Source organism: Bos grunniens, chromosome 12, assembly GCF_055505025.1.
Source record: "Bos grunniens cultivar Pamir isolate PY7600 chromosome 12, Bosgru_T2T1.0, whole genome shotgun sequence".
In the NCBI taxonomy this organism is placed as follows: domain Eukaryota; kingdom Metazoa; phylum Chordata; class Mammalia; order Artiodactyla; family Bovidae; genus Bos; species Bos grunniens.
This window is the reverse complement of record NC_141176.1, coordinates 32774468-32790661: the sequence shown is the minus strand read 5'-3', so window position 1 is coordinate 32790661 and position 16194 is coordinate 32774468. Positions and strand designations below refer to the sequence as shown.

Sequence of the window (16194 nt, the reverse complement as noted above, 5' to 3'; positions counted from 1 at the left end):
CATCTTCCTGCTCCACCTTTCCGGAGTCCAGAGAGTCCCTCTGCGCCACCCACCTGCACGTAGAAAGCTGGGAGCTGCTTCCAGGGAGGGGAGTTCTATTCTTGGCTTTGCCACTTGATCAAGTCACTAAACTTCACAATCTGTAAATGTGTGTGAAGCCAAATCATAAACTACTGATGACAAATATGAGGGATTATTGTCATTATTGACTTTGAACTTTTAGAGCTCCACTTTAACACCAAATATACTATAGTGATCTTCGGGATCACAGAGTCAGACACAACTGTGCCACTACCTTTACTTTCACTCTTCATACTGTAGTGAAACTGTTGGTCAATCACTCGTGTCCAACTCTTTGCAACTCCATGAACTGTAGCCTGCCAGGCTCCTCTGTCCATGAAATTCTCCAGGCAGGAATACTGGAGTGGGTTGCCATTTCCTCCTCCAGGGGATCTTCCCAACCCAGGGATTGAACCCGGGTCTCCTGCATTGCAGACAGATTCTTTACCATCTAAGCCACCAGAGAAGCCCCACATATACTCTGAGCAGGTCATAAATATTAAATATAAAAACAATAATGACACGACTACATGCTGACGAAGGAGCACTGCTCTGTGCGCCCACTGCCCCTCCTGTTGTAGGGACTAGGCCACGGTCAGGACAGCTCCATCAAAGTTCACCCACCCTGAAGATTCTGGAGGAGAAAGTTCAGTCACTGCCGACAGCCCGGCCACTTCCAGTTCTCATCTAGGGAAAATGACTCACGCAGCAATTATTTTCGAGATGGGGAAGAGAGAAAGGAAATGAATAATTAGGAGCAACTGAAGAGATGCAAATTTCCCTTTGCTCAGAGCTGGTAGATTAAGATGCCTCTTTTCATTCCATTTAATTTCAAGTGAACAAGGAGAGGGGGTTGGAGGACAGGAAAAGCGAGACAGGAATAAGAGAAATAAGAGGAAAAGAAAAACAAACTTCCTGCCACAGGAAAGGCAACCATTGCTATTCTATCGTAAAAGTAAAACTGCAAGAAATGACCGTGGGCAAGGAAGGATCCTAATCCTTTATCAGAATCCCGGTGTCCACAAGGGGAGCGTGCCCGCTATCTCTGGGTCCCTGTCATGTGGCTCCTTTAGCTCCACCCTTGTCTCCCCTGAACTCCCAGCTCCCCAGCGTGGACTGTGGGATGGTAAGCAAGTGCCCACAGCCTCAGCATGCAGCCCGTTATTTTCTGATCAAAGTCCTTTAGTGAAAACAGTTTCACTTTGGTGACTTGCTCTGGGGCAGGCACCATGTTGGGCACCTTGTGGGTGTTCAGCTTCTCCAGGTGGAGCCTCCACAGGGGGCCCAGACGGAGGGCTGTTGGCTTGCCTGCAAGACCCCACAGTCTCTTTGCAGGGGTAGGGGCAGGCTTTGGGGAGAGGCACCCTCAAGGTTCAAGGGCTGCTGCTCAAGTTTGGGGCCAAGGCAGAGAGCTTCTGGGAAGCTTTCCCTGATTCCAGGGGTGCCCAGCACCCTAAGATAGAGTGTCGTATGCTCCCTGTCAGGACACCGTGTTGTTGTTCAGTGACTAAGTCATGTCCGACTCTGTGATCACATGGACTGCAGCACACCAGTCTCCTCTGTCCACTATCTCCCAGAGTTTGCTCAAGATCGTGTCCCTTGAATCGGTGATGATATCCAACCATCTCATCCTCTGTTGCCCCCTTTCCTTTTTGCCCTCAATCTTTCCCAGCATTAGGGTCTTTTCTAATGAGTCGGCTCTTCCCATCAGGTGGCCAAAGTATTGGAGCTTCAGCCTAAGCATCAATCCTTCCAGTGAATATTCAGGGTTGATTTCCTTTAGGATTGACTGGTTTGATCTCCTTGCAGTCCAAGGGACTCTCAAGAGTCCTCCAACACCACAATTGAAAAGCATTAGTTTATCGGTGCTTAGCCTTCTTTGTGGTCCAACTCACATCCGTACATGACTACTGGAAAAACTAAAGCTTTGAATATACGGACCTTTGTTGGCAAAAGGACATCTCTGCATTTTAATATGCTGTCTAAGTTTGTCATAACTTTTCTTCCAAGGAGCAAATGTCTTAATTTCATGGCTGTAGTCACCATCTGCAGTGATTTCAGAGCCCAAGAAAATAAAGTTTGTCACTGTTTCCATTGTTTCCCCATCTATTTTTCATGAAGTGATGAGACTGGATGCCACGATCTTAGTTTTTTGAATGTTGAGTTTTAAGCCAACTTTCTCTTTCACTTTCATCAAGAGGCTCTTTAGTTCCTCTTCACTTTCTGCCATAAGGGTGGTGTCATCAGCATATCTGAGGTTGTTGCTGCTTCTCCTGACAATCTTGAGTCCAGCTTGTGCTTCACCCAGATCAGGGCGCCACGCTGGGTGACAACTGTCCCCCACTAGCCTGGGAACCCAGAGGTTCACTAGCACTGCCTTTCTTTAGTTCACCCTCAGTGTGAACAAATGCGGAGCACTCGTGTGCCCAGTGCACGGCACAGGGTGAGCAGGAAGTGTCCATGAGGCCGACGTTGCCAGCTGCCCTGTTGTGTGTCTTGGGGGCACAGTCTCAGTCAGAGGAAAGATCTTTGCAGCCAGGAAGGCAAGATAAGGAATCAGTCTCACGTGCCAAGGAAGGAGCATGCCAGGCTCCTCCCTTGCATGGAAATGGGGAATGAAGGAAGAATTTTAGTAATGAGTGCACAGCTTCAGGTATTGCACCCAGAGGTGGTAAAATAGTTGCCTGGGTGAATTGTCAGGTGGCAAAGATGTCAAAGGGCTTCCCAGGTGGCTCGGTGGTAAAGAATCCACTTGCCATTGCAGGAGTCACTGGAGATACGGGTTGGACCCCTTGGGTTGGGAAGATCCCTGGAAGAGGGTATGGCAGCCCACTCCAGTGTTCTGGCCCAGGAAATCCCATGGACAGAGGAGCCTGGCGGGCTGCAGTCCATGGTGTCCCAAAGAGTCAGACACGACTGAGCAACTAAACAACAACAACAAAAAAGAAGCCAAAACCCAACTCAGGCTATTCTGCCAGATGGAATAAGTCCAAAGTCACGGGGTTGCTAGCATTACCCACCCCAAAAGGAAACCATAACCCATCTTGGTTAAAAAGTACACAGATGATAAACACAAGCTGACTTACTGGCTGGGGAATTCGTGAATTTTTTCCCAGAGAGGGCCACAGTGAAGGGCTGTGCCTTCAGTGTAACACGCTCAGTAAAGATTTACCGCGTCCTTGGGTTCTCACGTTCCCCACGCTCAGCGCCGTGACACCACATGGCCAGCTGGCATCCTGTCTCATCTTCACGTTGTTCTGCCTGAAACCCCAAACAAGGTCATTGGGGTTTAGAAGGATAGACGTGTCTCTGGCAAGACGCGGATTTGGGAGGCACGACTCCGGCCTTTTAAGGACAACATCACGGAGAGGTCTCTCGTGCCCCGGCAGAGCCTGGGAGGTCAGAGGAAGGCTGGAGTCGCTGCAGGATTGTCCCAGACATGGTGATTCATGCTGGATCGTATCTGAGAAACCACTTAGCAGATTTGCAGAGAACCTCCTTGTGTCCCACTTGAGAGGCTGAGTGGAGGGAGACCTGGTCACACATAGTTCTGTTCAGTCCTTATTCTGCGGCAACCAGAAGGGCCTCTCCCTGGCTGTGGACCAAGCTCCCCAGGCAGGGCTGGAGAGGCGGGCTTAGAAGGAGGTTAACAGCTCCTGGAGTGGTGCTTTGCCCACACTGTCTCTGTGCAGGTGTGACCCTGACGTGGCCTGACAGAAGGGCACGCTGAGGCTCAGAGAGGTCAAGTGAGCTACCCAAGGTGACAGTCAACGATGAGCAGGGCTGGGGGTAGGGCTTGACCACTCTGCTATCTGACCCCTCCCGAACCAGGAGGCTTTCAAGCTGGCCAACCAGAGAAACAGCCATGTGCTTGCGCTTATTAGGAACACCTCCAGTTGTGAGCTTTCTCCTTTGGGGTGTTCTGCTTCTTCCCAGAGAAGGAAAGCATGCATATGTGGACTGCATTTTCCAGGGCTCAGGGAGTGTCCACTGAGCAAAGCACAGGTACTAGCCGATGCAGACTGATGTCACTGGGTGGAGAACGGTCAGACGTGTGACAAGTCAGTAACATAAAAGTGACAAGGGGTCTAAAGGAGGGTTTACATAAGAAGCACGTTTGATACAACGTGAAAACGGTGATTTATATCTGTCTACCTCTAGTCACCTTCCGCGGTGGCTCAGAGGTAAAGAATCTGCAATGCAGGAGATGTGGATTCCATCGCTATTTTGGAGAAGAAAATGGCAACCCATTTCATTTGCCTGGGAAATCCTAGACTGAGGAGCCTTGCGGGCTATAGGCCATGTGGTCTCAAAGAGTAGGCCGCAACCGAGTAAAGAGCAGCGACAATGAAGTCCAGAGGTCGAAAACTCACATGGCCTGTGGCACAAAGGTGATACAGAAGAGACACATCAAGACGGACCCACAGCCCTGGGTCCTGAGGAAAGCATGGCCTCCAGGGCAGCTGAAAGCCCTGGGTGGGTTTGGCATTCTGAGATGGAGCGGGACCCTACAGTCCTTGCCCTGAAACCATGACCTCTGCATGCCTTTTGTCTATCTTTAGTCAGAGAATAAGTTTCATCAGAGAAGTGAGAACTGTGGAAACAAAGGAAAACAGTCAAAGAAGACTAAATAATAATAACGTAGTCATTAAGAATAGTCAAGGACCTTTAGTTCTTTCTCAAAGGCTATAGATAATATTCTGAGCCATATCCTGTGAGCTGTCTTATACATACTAAAAGCCCAGGTGAAGTTAACTACTTGATGACCAGACTGTACCCATGATAAGAGCTGCCACAATTCCAAGAATTGGCCGCAAAGAAATCAGAACAAATGGACCCCGGAACTGAAGATTAACTGTACCTGAAACAACCAAGGTGATGCTGGACAGACCACTGATGAGCGATGGAAGATGACTGTCAGAGCTGGCTGTGCCTGTTTCTGCATGTAGCCCCCACCCCAACACCACGTCTATAAAAGCTCTTACCTTCTGCTTGGTGGTGGTGGGGAGAGTCAGTCTTTGGACAGATGTCTACTCCCCGCCGGGCCCCCCAGTTGCTGACATCTGAAATAAAGCAAACTTTCTTTTCCACCAGGCTGGCCTGTTTATTGGCTTTTGGGCAGCAAGCAGCCAGACACACACACTCTCTCTCTTAACAATTCTACCCACTCCCCACTGCAGCGTTCCTGCCCACGAGACCCGTCCACACGGAGAGGTGCTCCACCAAGATTGGGAGGATGGTCAGAAGGGGAAGAGGGCGCCCTGTACACGCCCGAGTCCTCACCCAAACGTCCTGGGTCACTCTGCCGGGGCTTGTCTCCAAGGAGCGCGTTCATCCCTTCAATCACCCAGCTGCTCCCTGTTCATCCCTCATCATTCTTTTAGCGTCACAGTTTATCACAAGCAGAGCTGAGTGCTGGTTATAAAAATGGAGAAAACACCCCCCCTGTCTTCAAACTGTTACCATTCTACAAACCGCTGTTATACAAGCTCAGTTCTATGGGTTTTGCTTGGAGATGCCATGCCTGGGAGCTGGGGGTGGGGAGGTTTCCAGAGAGAAGAGCCTTAGCCGGATTGTTGGAATGAAGGGGCATGTCCCCAGGTAGGGGGCAGTGGGAGGGCGGGGCAGGAAGGGACATCCCAGTCTGAGGGAGCTGCAAACAGGAAATCACAAGCGATCAACTCGTCCCATAATCTTTCTGGCCACCCAGCTTCCAGTCTGTGGATCAATCCTAAATCTGCCCCTGGATTATTTTTCTGAAAACCCATGTTATTCCCCTGTACCAGCCCTTTCATGGCTTAGGATGAAAACCCCAGTGCCTCTCTTTGTTTTAATGAAGTATAGTTGATTTGGGCTTCTCTGATGGCTCAGCTGGTAAAGAATCCACCATGCAGGAAACGCAGGAGACCCAGTTTCGATCCCTGGGTGGGAAGAAGCCCTGGAGAAGGAAATGGCAGCTCACTCCAGTATTCTTGCCTGGAGAATCCCATGGACAGAGGAGCCTGGCGGGCTACAGTCCATGAGGTTGTAAAGAGTCAGACACAACTGAAGAGACTGAGCACACACACACACACATACACACAGTTGATTTATAATATTGTGTTACTTTCAGGTGTAGAGCAAAGTGAATCAGTTTTGTATGTAAATGTATATTAGATTATTTTCCATTATAGGTTATTATAAGAAATTGAATATATTTCCCTGTTTTATACACTAAATCCTTATTGCTTATTTATTTTATTTTTTATTACTTAAAAAATATTTATTTATTTGACTGTGCCAAGTCTTAGTTGCAGCATATAGGATCTTCTTTTAGTTGCCCCATGTGGGATCTAGTTCCCTGACCAGGGATCAAACCCAGGCCCCCTGCATTGGGAGTTCGGAATCTAAGCATCTGGACCACCACAAAAGTCCCTGCTTATCTATTTTATGTAGAGTAGTCTGTATCTGTTAATCCCACACTTCTGATTTATTCACTCACCCCTTTCCCCTTTGGTACCTGTGAGTCTGTTTCTGAAGCCCCAGTGTCTTGATTGGTGTCCAAGGCCATCTACTGTCTGAAACCCACCCACTGCTGGGCAGAATTCCTGCCCTCTTTGCCCAGCTAGCTTCTCCTTTAACCACAGCAGGTCTCTGTAATGCCAGTCCAGGTGGAAAACTCAAAGCCTCAGAGGCCACAGATCCCAAAACAGCAGGACATGACAGAGCAGATGACTGCAGGACGCCTGTGGCAGAAGATTGCTGGCTATTGGCATTTCCCTGGGTGTCCTGCTCGCTGTGCTGGGGAGGGCCTTGCGGAGCTGTCCCATGTCCAGTCCTGCATCCAGGCCCTGGTCCAGGCTGGGCCTCCCTCCTGCCTGCCCCGCCCCATCCGTCTCCTATCCTTTCTTCAACACTTAACCTCTTGTGAAACTTCCTAAAACACTCCAGGGAATAAAAGCTTGCCTCCTGCCAAACCAAACCCAAATTTGTCTGGAACCAGATTCATCTTCCTTTTCCAAACTAGAGGAAAGCAGCAGCTGACTTAACAGCATCCTCACTTGTGCTCACCTGGAAGGCGCCGTTGGCCCTTGACTTCACAGCAAGCAAATCTTCTGGCTGTGCATTTAGTGCCAGGAGCCAGTCTGTGCCTTGGATGACCGACTTGAGCCTCAGGCTCCTTGTCTACATTGGGGCCAGGAGCAGGCCGTCCTCTTGGAGTCCGTGATGTTGGCTCAGCTGGCACTGCCCCGGGCTTGTTAAGGACTCAGACAACCCCTGCTTCTCCTCCATCTCCTAAGTTATCCCTGTTATTGTTTTGTCACTCAGCTATGTCTGACTTTGCGATCCCATGGATGCCAGCCTTCTCTGTCCACCATCTCCCAGAGCTTGCTCCAACTCATGTCCATTGAGTCGGTGATGCCATCCAACCATCTCATCCTCTGTCGTCCCCTTCTCCTCCTGCCTTGAATCTTTCCCAGCATCAGGGTCTTTTCCAGTGAGTCAGTTCTTCACATAAGGTGTCCAATGTGGAGCTTCAGCTTCAGTATCGGTCCTTCCAGTATTTGAATAAGTGATCCCTAGAGAACTATGTCTCCATCATGGAGTTTGTGCCCCAGCCTCACACCTCAGACATGCAGGCTCTGGTTAGGAGCACCACCAGGGCTGAACTCCCTGAACTTGCGGTCCTTCCCCTCCTCCCCACAGGGACATGCTGGCCCAGTGACCAAATGCTGGGGTGTAGGAGATCCCGGCACACAAGATAATATGAAAGGGGGAGGAAAGAGCACAGGTTCTGCGAAAAGAAAGCAAAGCAAACATCTGTTGTGCCTTTTGAGAAGGAAGGCAGCTCACCTCCCTCTGGGAAAGATGGGCCCAGGTTCCCGGCCGCCGGCTGGACCAGTCCCCACTTCTGAGTCCATAGCCCCACCTGGCGGTGCAGTCAGCATGTTGTGATCACCTATCTTGGTGAAGCCAGATTGTCCCTCTCCTCTTACTAATAAAAATCTGCCTGTGATTTGAAAACCAAACACAGTATCTAAATTACTTCCTCTACAGTAAGCCATTGCCCCTGGGAAAGCTATATTCATTTCTGTTTTTCATTTTGGGCAAAACATTCTTTTCTGAAGAGGAAATGCCACTTCGGCAACATGACTCTGATACACCTGTTCTCTCCTGGACTGTAGGGAAGTGCCCCCTTCTGTAGGATAAAATGTCGCTGTCCATGACGACACCTGCACAGGTAGCCTTCTGGCCTGGATGGACCCTCCCTCCTCCCGCACCCCCTCGGTCCCCTCACAGGGCTGTGGCCCTGCCGGCCCCTGCCGGGAACGGTCCTCCCCTTCCTGGCTGGCTCCTCAGGGGCACTCTCATGAATGCATCCACATGCCACCAGTCTAAGGGGTCCTTCACACTGCACCCTCGACGTAAAAGCGTCACTAAGGTGTCACCTCCTTCATGACTTCAGGAAGCACCTTTGTCCCTTATTTCTTGTCGGTCTCTCTCCCATCTGCAACATGGGCAACCTTCATATTTCACGTTTGCATTACTGATCGTGTTCTCTGCTTTTCTCGCAGCGTATGGTGCCCGGACTGTAGACACACTCCGTGACTATTTCCTGAATGAACCCATGAATTCATCTTTCACAGCTGGGCTCCTCTGCCAGCTCTGCAGCCTGCCCCGGCCTGCCCTGAGGCAAGGAGCAGGGAGGAGAGGATTCACAAAGACACCTGAGCCCTTCTTTAACCGGTGAGCTGGGAAGCAGTGAGGTCTCTGCATGTGTGGATTGACCCATGTCTGAAGAGACCCATGTCTGATGCCCTCATTAACTCACCAAGCAGGTGGCCTGGGCCTGTGTCTGGGTCTTGGCTCTGCTGGGAAGAGATTCATTCTATTTTTTTGCGGGGGGCCCACACCACTCGGTATGTGGGATCTCAGTTCCCTGACCCGGAATCGAACCCTCGCCCCCTGCAGTGGGAGCTCAGAGTCTTAACCACTGGACCACCAGGGAAGTTCCTTATATCCCTTTTCGACAACCTTTCCAGGCCCCATCACTGTGCCTTTCTTGTCTCTAACATCAAGTTGCGTGTGTGTGCGCGCTCACAAGCCCAGACTCTCCCACCCTCAGTGCAGGGTGAAGGGGGAAGGATACTTTGACATGGACACTCCTTAAGATATGTTTGCTGCTTAGGAGACTGAAAGTGCCCCCCAGAGGGTGGAGCAGGGTATAGTCTCTGTCATGCTCACACTGACACCACTCTCACACAGAGCTTTCACATAAGGAGGAAAGAGGCCATTTAATTTCCGAGCACTGGCGCCTAGTAACCATGACGGCCAGCAAGTGTCGCTGTTCCCCAAGAAGTGAAGTGCAGGGACCAGGCCTGTCAACCTGGGTTGCGGGGGAGGAGAACTGGATGAGGTTGCCCCTAAAGCCAGGGATGGTCAGGGGCCTCGGAGTCATTCATATGCTGGTTCACGGTGGGAAAGTAGCTCATGTCTGGCCTGCTGACCTCCCGAGTGAGTCAGGAGGAACATTTTAGTTCAGATAGCCGTTTTATTTTGAGGGGATGTGTTGGCCACTTTTTTTTTTTTTAATTAATTAATTAACTTCGTTTTTGACTGCACTTGGTCTTTGTTGCTGCTCTTACACTTTCTCTAGTGGGGGCAAGCAGACGCTACTCCCTAGGTGCAGTGTGTGGGCTTCTCATCGCGGTGGCTTCTAGTTGCAGAGTCCGGGCTCTAGGTGTGCCGGGTTCACACGGACTTAGCTGCTCCCCTGCTCCGGGGATCTTCCCGGACCAGGGATTGATCCCGTATCCCCTGCACTGGAGGTGAACTCTTACTCACTGCACTACCAGGAACGACCCGTCCCTTGTTTTCGTTGCTGCAGCCCTGCCCTGCTGGACGCCGGGACTTTCTGGAGCTGCGTGGTCACTGGCCCTCTTGGCCCGCCCACCTGTCTTCGAGCTTGTAGGTTAGACTCTCCCCTGCCCCCGACACTGCTGCTGTTTGGGGGTGTGGATGCCCCGCTGCAGACACGGGGGCTCTTGTCTCAGTCCCGTGTGACGTCGTCCTCCAGGAATCGCCTCCTGCCTCCAGGCAGTTGTTCCTTCCTCCAGGCAGGAATCTCAGGAATCTCAGGGACGCTGATGCGGAAGAGTGAGGCCTTGCTCCTGTCCTGACCAAGGCCTCCAGATTCCCATGGTCCATAATTTGTCCTTCGTGTTTAACAATTTCTGGAATATGCACGTCACTGATAAGATGTCCCAGGGAGACCCATCCTGGGTGCTGGTGATGCAGCCCATCGCAAGCACCACCCTCAGGAGGGGTGGGGAGCAGGGCTGCCCCAATAATCCCTGGGTTAAATCATAAGCTCCCCGCCCCTCCCCAGGGCTTCGATCCCTGGGTCAGGATGATCACCTGGAGAAGGAAATGGCAGTCCACTATTCTTGCCTGGAGAATCCCATGAACAGAGGAGCCTGATGGGCTACAGTCCATGAGGTTGAAAAGAATCAGACGCAACTGAGCGAGTAACACTTTCACTTTTAACCCCTCTCCCCAGTCTATCCTGGCTGCCCACCCACCCCTGCCATCCTGAGCTGACGTCTGCTTCTGGTTCCATCTTCAGGGCTGGCCGGTCCCTCCTGGGCCAGTGGAGGCGCCCTTGCAGGTAGCTCTCTGGGGGCTGAGATTTCTGGGTCTCGACTCTTGCCTGGTCCTGGGATGTCAGGTTTCCAGTCCCCTAATAAAGTGCACACAGGGAGGGAGGCTATTGCATTTAGCCACGTCATTCTGCCCCAGGGTCAGTGGCACCAGGGTGGCCTCACCCCAGTGGCATCAGTGCAGGCATTGGGCCAGGTATGCCAGGGAGGTGGCCAAAGGACAGCCCAGCTCTCTAACCCTCTCCACCTCTGCTATCCGTGATGTGGGTGGAAGCAGACCCAAGAAAAACTGCCTGCCACACCCCCATACACCCAGGAAGCACTTCCTGGAAGGCATGTACTAGAATCTGGTTCGTGAGTTCCCATTTCTAGCTTGTAATGCCTCTGGGTTAACTTTAACACAAAACAATACACTGTGATTGTCTACAACTCTCAAAGGCAGGGCAATGCAAGTTTAAGACACCACTACGTTTTCTCTGGATCATAGAATTATCAATGTTTAAGAATGGACCAGATTTCTTACGCCTCCTGATAGAGCATGGCACAGCTGAGCCTGGAGTAAAGTGATCATTCCTGGCCCTATCTCCTTTAAGATGATCTCTCAGGGGAGACTTTGAGAAGGCCCTTAAAGGATGGGATGGTAGAATTACTAACTAATCCTGTGAATAAGCATCCTTGTGGGACAACCCAGCAGATGTGTTCTTCGTTTGCAATTCGGTTTTCCCCATGACTTCCTCTCACGCCCATTCTAGCCCTTTGCCCACTGCATCCACAGATCCAGATGTATGGATGGCTTGAGGGCCCCTTGAGGTCACAGCAAGGGCCCAGACACCGTCTGGAAGATGTTTAGAGAGAAAACCCCTGTGTTCCTGACTCACTGGCAATGCGTGTCCCTAAACTGGAGTTTGCTAGCATTTTCAGCATTACTCCAAGTCTCTATCTACTTTACCCACGAAGCTGAAACATGTTCCCTAGGAACTCTCTTCTTTGTAATTTTTTTGCAGCATAAAACCACAAGATATATTAAAGCCATGCTCTTTCTGGCTAATTGACATCACTTTTATGAATTGTTGGGGCAACTGCCAGTGGGTTTGGGCTCAACTGGACCAAGCTGGAGCAGATGACTGACACCGGCCCGGGGCTTCCTCGACACCCCCCTTGCCTGCTCCCACCCCGTGGCCATGATTTTTTTTAAATAGCATTTTGAGCTGATCAAGAAGTATGTGTGTGTGCATGGTCAATCGTGTCTGACTCTGTGGCCCCACGGACTATAGCCCACCAGGTTCCTTTGTCCATGGGATTCTCCAGGCAAGAATACTGGAGTGGGGTGCCATTTCCTTCTCCACGGGGTCTTCCTAACCCAGGGACTACACCTGTGCCTCTTGCATCTCCTGCAGTGGCAGATGGATTCTTTACCACTAGTGCCACCTGGGAAGCCCAATCCAGAAGTATGGAAGTATTAAAGTTATTGAGAGGAAAAAGTCTAGGTTGCCAGCCCATGCAACACTTTTCAGTTTGCAACTTGGTTTTCAAAGTGAATCCGATTTGGTAAAGAGCCAGATGTGATTGCTCTCCCAAGGTAAAGCCATTCAAAGCAGAAACGGTTAAAATGGTTACTAGGCACAGATTTTCCCACACTATCCTGAGTGTTCTGTCTTCCATTTAAAAGGTTTTTTCACCCCATAATGTCCTGCTGCTGCTGCTACTGCTAAGTCGCTTCAGTCGTGTCCGACTCTGTGCAACCCCATAGACAGCAGCCCACCAGGCTCCTCTGTCCATGCAATTCTCCAGGCAAGAACATTGGAGTGGGTTGCCATTTCCTTCTCCAATGCATGAAAGTGAAAAGTCAAAGTGAAGTCGCTCAGTCCTGTCCGACTCCTAGCGACCCCATGGACTGCAGCCCACCAGGCTCCTCCGTCCATGGGATTTTCCAGGCAAGAGTACTGGAGTGGGGTGCCATTGCCTTCTCCACATAATGTCCTAGGTAGATTCAAAGATGCATGAAACACCAGGGTTTATTTTTGAAAATAAAATACTAAGTAGAATAGCACAACTAAGAAAAAAAAAGTTATATTTTTGTTTTGTTTTTTTCAACTTTAACATGAGTGTTAAAACATGTACTTCTTTTAGAGTTCTGAGTTGTTCCATCACCATGTGTTTTAAACTGACTAGTTTTAAATTCACTTATTATTTCTTTACATGTTGCTTTCATTAAAAATAACTTTCCTGGGAATTCCTTGGCTGTCTAGTGGTTAGGACTCTGTGCTCTCACTGTTCAGGGAAAGGATTCAATCCCTGGTTGGGGAACTAAGATCTTGCAAGCCACACGGTGTGGCCAAAAAAAAAAAAGGTTAACTTTTCTTCCTATAGGCCATCCATGAAGCTCTTCCGTCTACATGGGCGACCCCTCATGTCAGTCTGTATAGGAGCTGTTCACCTGCAAATGACTTTGTTCTGTTTATTTTTAAAATTTATTTTATTGAAGTATAGTTGATTTACAATGTTGTGTTAATTTCTACTGGGCAGTAAAGTGATTAAGTTGTACATACATCCATTCTTGTTCATGTTTTTTTCCATTATGGTTTATCATAGGACATTGAATGTAATTCCCTGTGTTATACGGTAGGACCTTGTTGTTTATCCATTCTGTACATAATAGTTTGCATCTGCTAACCCCAAACTCCCAATCCTTCCCTCCCCCTTGGCAACCACAAGCCTGATCTCTACGTCTGTGTGTCTGTTTCATGGATACGCTCACTTGTGTCATATTTTAGATTTCATTTTTAAATGATATCATATGGTATTTGTCTTTCTCTGACCTACTTCACTTAGTATGATGATCTCTAGGTCCATCCATGTGGCTGCAAATGGCCTTATTTCATTCTTTTTGTGGCTGAGTAATATTCCACTGTATGTATGGACCACATCTTCTTTATCCATTTCTCTGTTGATGGACATTTAGTTTGTTTCCATGTCTTACTGACTGTGAACAGAGCTGCTATAAACACTGGGGTGCACTATCTTTTTGAATTAGGGTTTTCTCTGGATATATGCCTAGGAATGGGATTGCTGGATTATATGGTAACTATTTTTAGTGTTTAGGGAACCTCCATACATAGTTTACATCCCAAGTGGCTTTGTTCTAAATGTGGGCTTTAACAAACGCACCACAGAAATTATGTCCCTGGAGCCCCAGGAAAGCCCCAGGGGAGGAACGACATGGGCAGAGTGACCTGCAGACAGGAGCAACCTCAGTGAGCCTCCTCCGTGATACTGTGGCCGATGACACTCTTGGACTGTAGACCAGGCAGGCTGTGCCCTGGCGTCTTGACACGTCGAGTATTTGTTTGTGATGCCTCCTCCCCCTCCAGCGCTGCTGCAAAACCTCGGACCCATGCAGATCAGCAAGCTCGTGGCAGCATCACGCTGTTCAACCTCCAGAACCCACTGGATCAGTCCCAGTGGAGGCAAAGAGTTCACGCGCCGGGGCCAACGCCTCCTGGGCTTTCATCTCTGTTCCAAGAAATCTGACATTTTCAGAAATCCAAAATCAATCGGAATGGAGCCGGCTTTGTCCAGCAGATTATTAATGGCCCTGGAGCCGACTGATCATATTTGCACAACCTTTCAATAAACAGCTTCAACAACATCTAGGGTGGAAAAGAAAGCACACACCTCCCATCCAGTCAGGAGAAGTGCGAGGTATTGATTTCACCACCTCCTTCTCCATCCCCCCACTTTCAGAACAAAAGTAGAGTCTTACCCCAGGGCAGTGGATCACGGCCAAGCCCCTGTGTCAGCAGGTCCCGACTGCATTTTGCTGGCACAGTGCAGCCTGCTTTAGCTGGAGTAACTTCCAAGATTTCCTGAGGCTGAGGATATAAACAACTGAATGGGGGGAAAGGCAGACATGAAAGGAATGTCTGACGGGGCCAGGAGCTCCAGGTAGCTTTTCCTGATTGATGATTTCTCAGCTTGATGGAAAGATGCCGCCATAAACCTCAGTGGGAAGGTCTGGTCCTCCCAGAGCCTGTAAACAGAAGTCACTTGTGCCGGGAGGGCAGGGAGCAGCACACAGAGAGCTCTCGGCCGGGAGGAGGTTTCAGAATCTTCATTAGGCTCCTTTCTGTTTTAGACTCTGTCTTGTTAGTGGAAGAGCCTGGCGTGCTGCAGTCCATGGAGCTGCAAAGAATCAGACACGACTTATCGAATGAATGACAACAACAGCCATTTGTGGGAAAGAAGGGGAAGCCACGGGAGAGGTTCCCGAGGACCCTGGTGTTCTGGTCTACACACCGTCCATGCTGCTCTGCTGGCCTGACAGCCTTCTTGGTCCTCCCCGTTGTGATTTTGGCAAGGACAGCTCCAGGACGCAGGTTTTCTCCTGTCTCTTCATTGTGCAAAAATGTGACATCTCAACACAGTTAGCTGTTACTTGTGCAACACCCCTCCCACTCCCTAACCTCCATCGGCTTTAATGATTCGTTAAACTAGTTTTGCTTATTTTTCTCCTTCATCAGGTGTTTTTAGCTCCCATCTGACTGCAATTGTCACCCTGCTGTTTGAGCCTGAGGATAATCTCTAAGGTCTATATGTCACCTTCCAACGAAAGATAATAGATACGGTTGAGGGGCAAGAGTACAGATGTTATGGGTAGATGGATCAAGAGCTGGGTTATTCATTCAAGAGATGCTACACATAGGCGCTAACTACCAGGCCCTGAAGTGAAGTGAAAGCTGCTCAGTCGTGTCCAACTCTTTGCGACCCCATGGACTATATAGTCCATGGAATTCTCCAGGCCAGAAATACTGGAGTGGGTATCCGTTCCCTTCTCCAGGGGATCTTCCCAACCCAGGGATTGAACCCAGGTCTTCAGCGTTGCAGGAGGATTCTTTACCAGCTGAGCCACAAGGGAAGCCCAAGAATACTGGAGTGGGTAGCCTATCCCTTCTCCAGTGGATCTTCCTAACCCAGGAATTGAACCAAGGTCTCCTGCATTGCAGGAAGATTCTTTACCAACTGAGCTATCAGGGAAGCCTTATAATGCAGCCTAAATGTCAGCTGAGTTCTGCACCCAGATTCAGCTGGAGGAGAGGGAATTAGGACTAGTTGTTCAGCCCACAGCTGCCCCACCTGTAACCACACGAATATGATGCCCCTGGGTTTCCATGAGAATTTAGGGGGATGATGGGCAAGGCTGGCATTTGGCAGGCCTCAATAATTATTTGTTTCTTTTTTTTTCATTTGGGCCAAACACAAGGGAGGCAGTTTGGGAGGATAATCTGATCCACAAAAACTTGATTCCTTAGTCAGATGAACCTGCGAAGCCATGGCCACTCTTCCGTACTTATCACTGTGTAAAAACCAAGGCCTCTGACCCTGCTCCATATCTTTAAACAGTTTACTCTACCTGAGCAAACACTCAGTATCAAAGAAACAAATATGAGCAGCACAAAAGTTCAGTTATTCCAGGTGGGAGTTAATTAGACTTAAC

At 49.6% G+C, this 16194-nt stretch overlaps 1 long non-coding RNA gene across 1 annotated transcript in view; it reads left to right on the top strand.

The window, feature by feature from the left end:
* Positions 1–15203, top strand: part of LOC147361636 (uncharacterized) — a 52201-nt gene extending 36998 nt beyond the window's left edge. Inside the window, exons 4-5 of the long non-coding RNA XR_015138167.1 lie at positions 8616–8787; positions 14836–15203. This is a non-coding gene — a long non-coding RNA (uncharacterized LOC147361636). The remainder of the gene's footprint in view (positions 1–8615; positions 8788–14835) is intronic.
* The last annotated feature ends 991 nt before the right edge of the window (positions 15204–16194 follow it).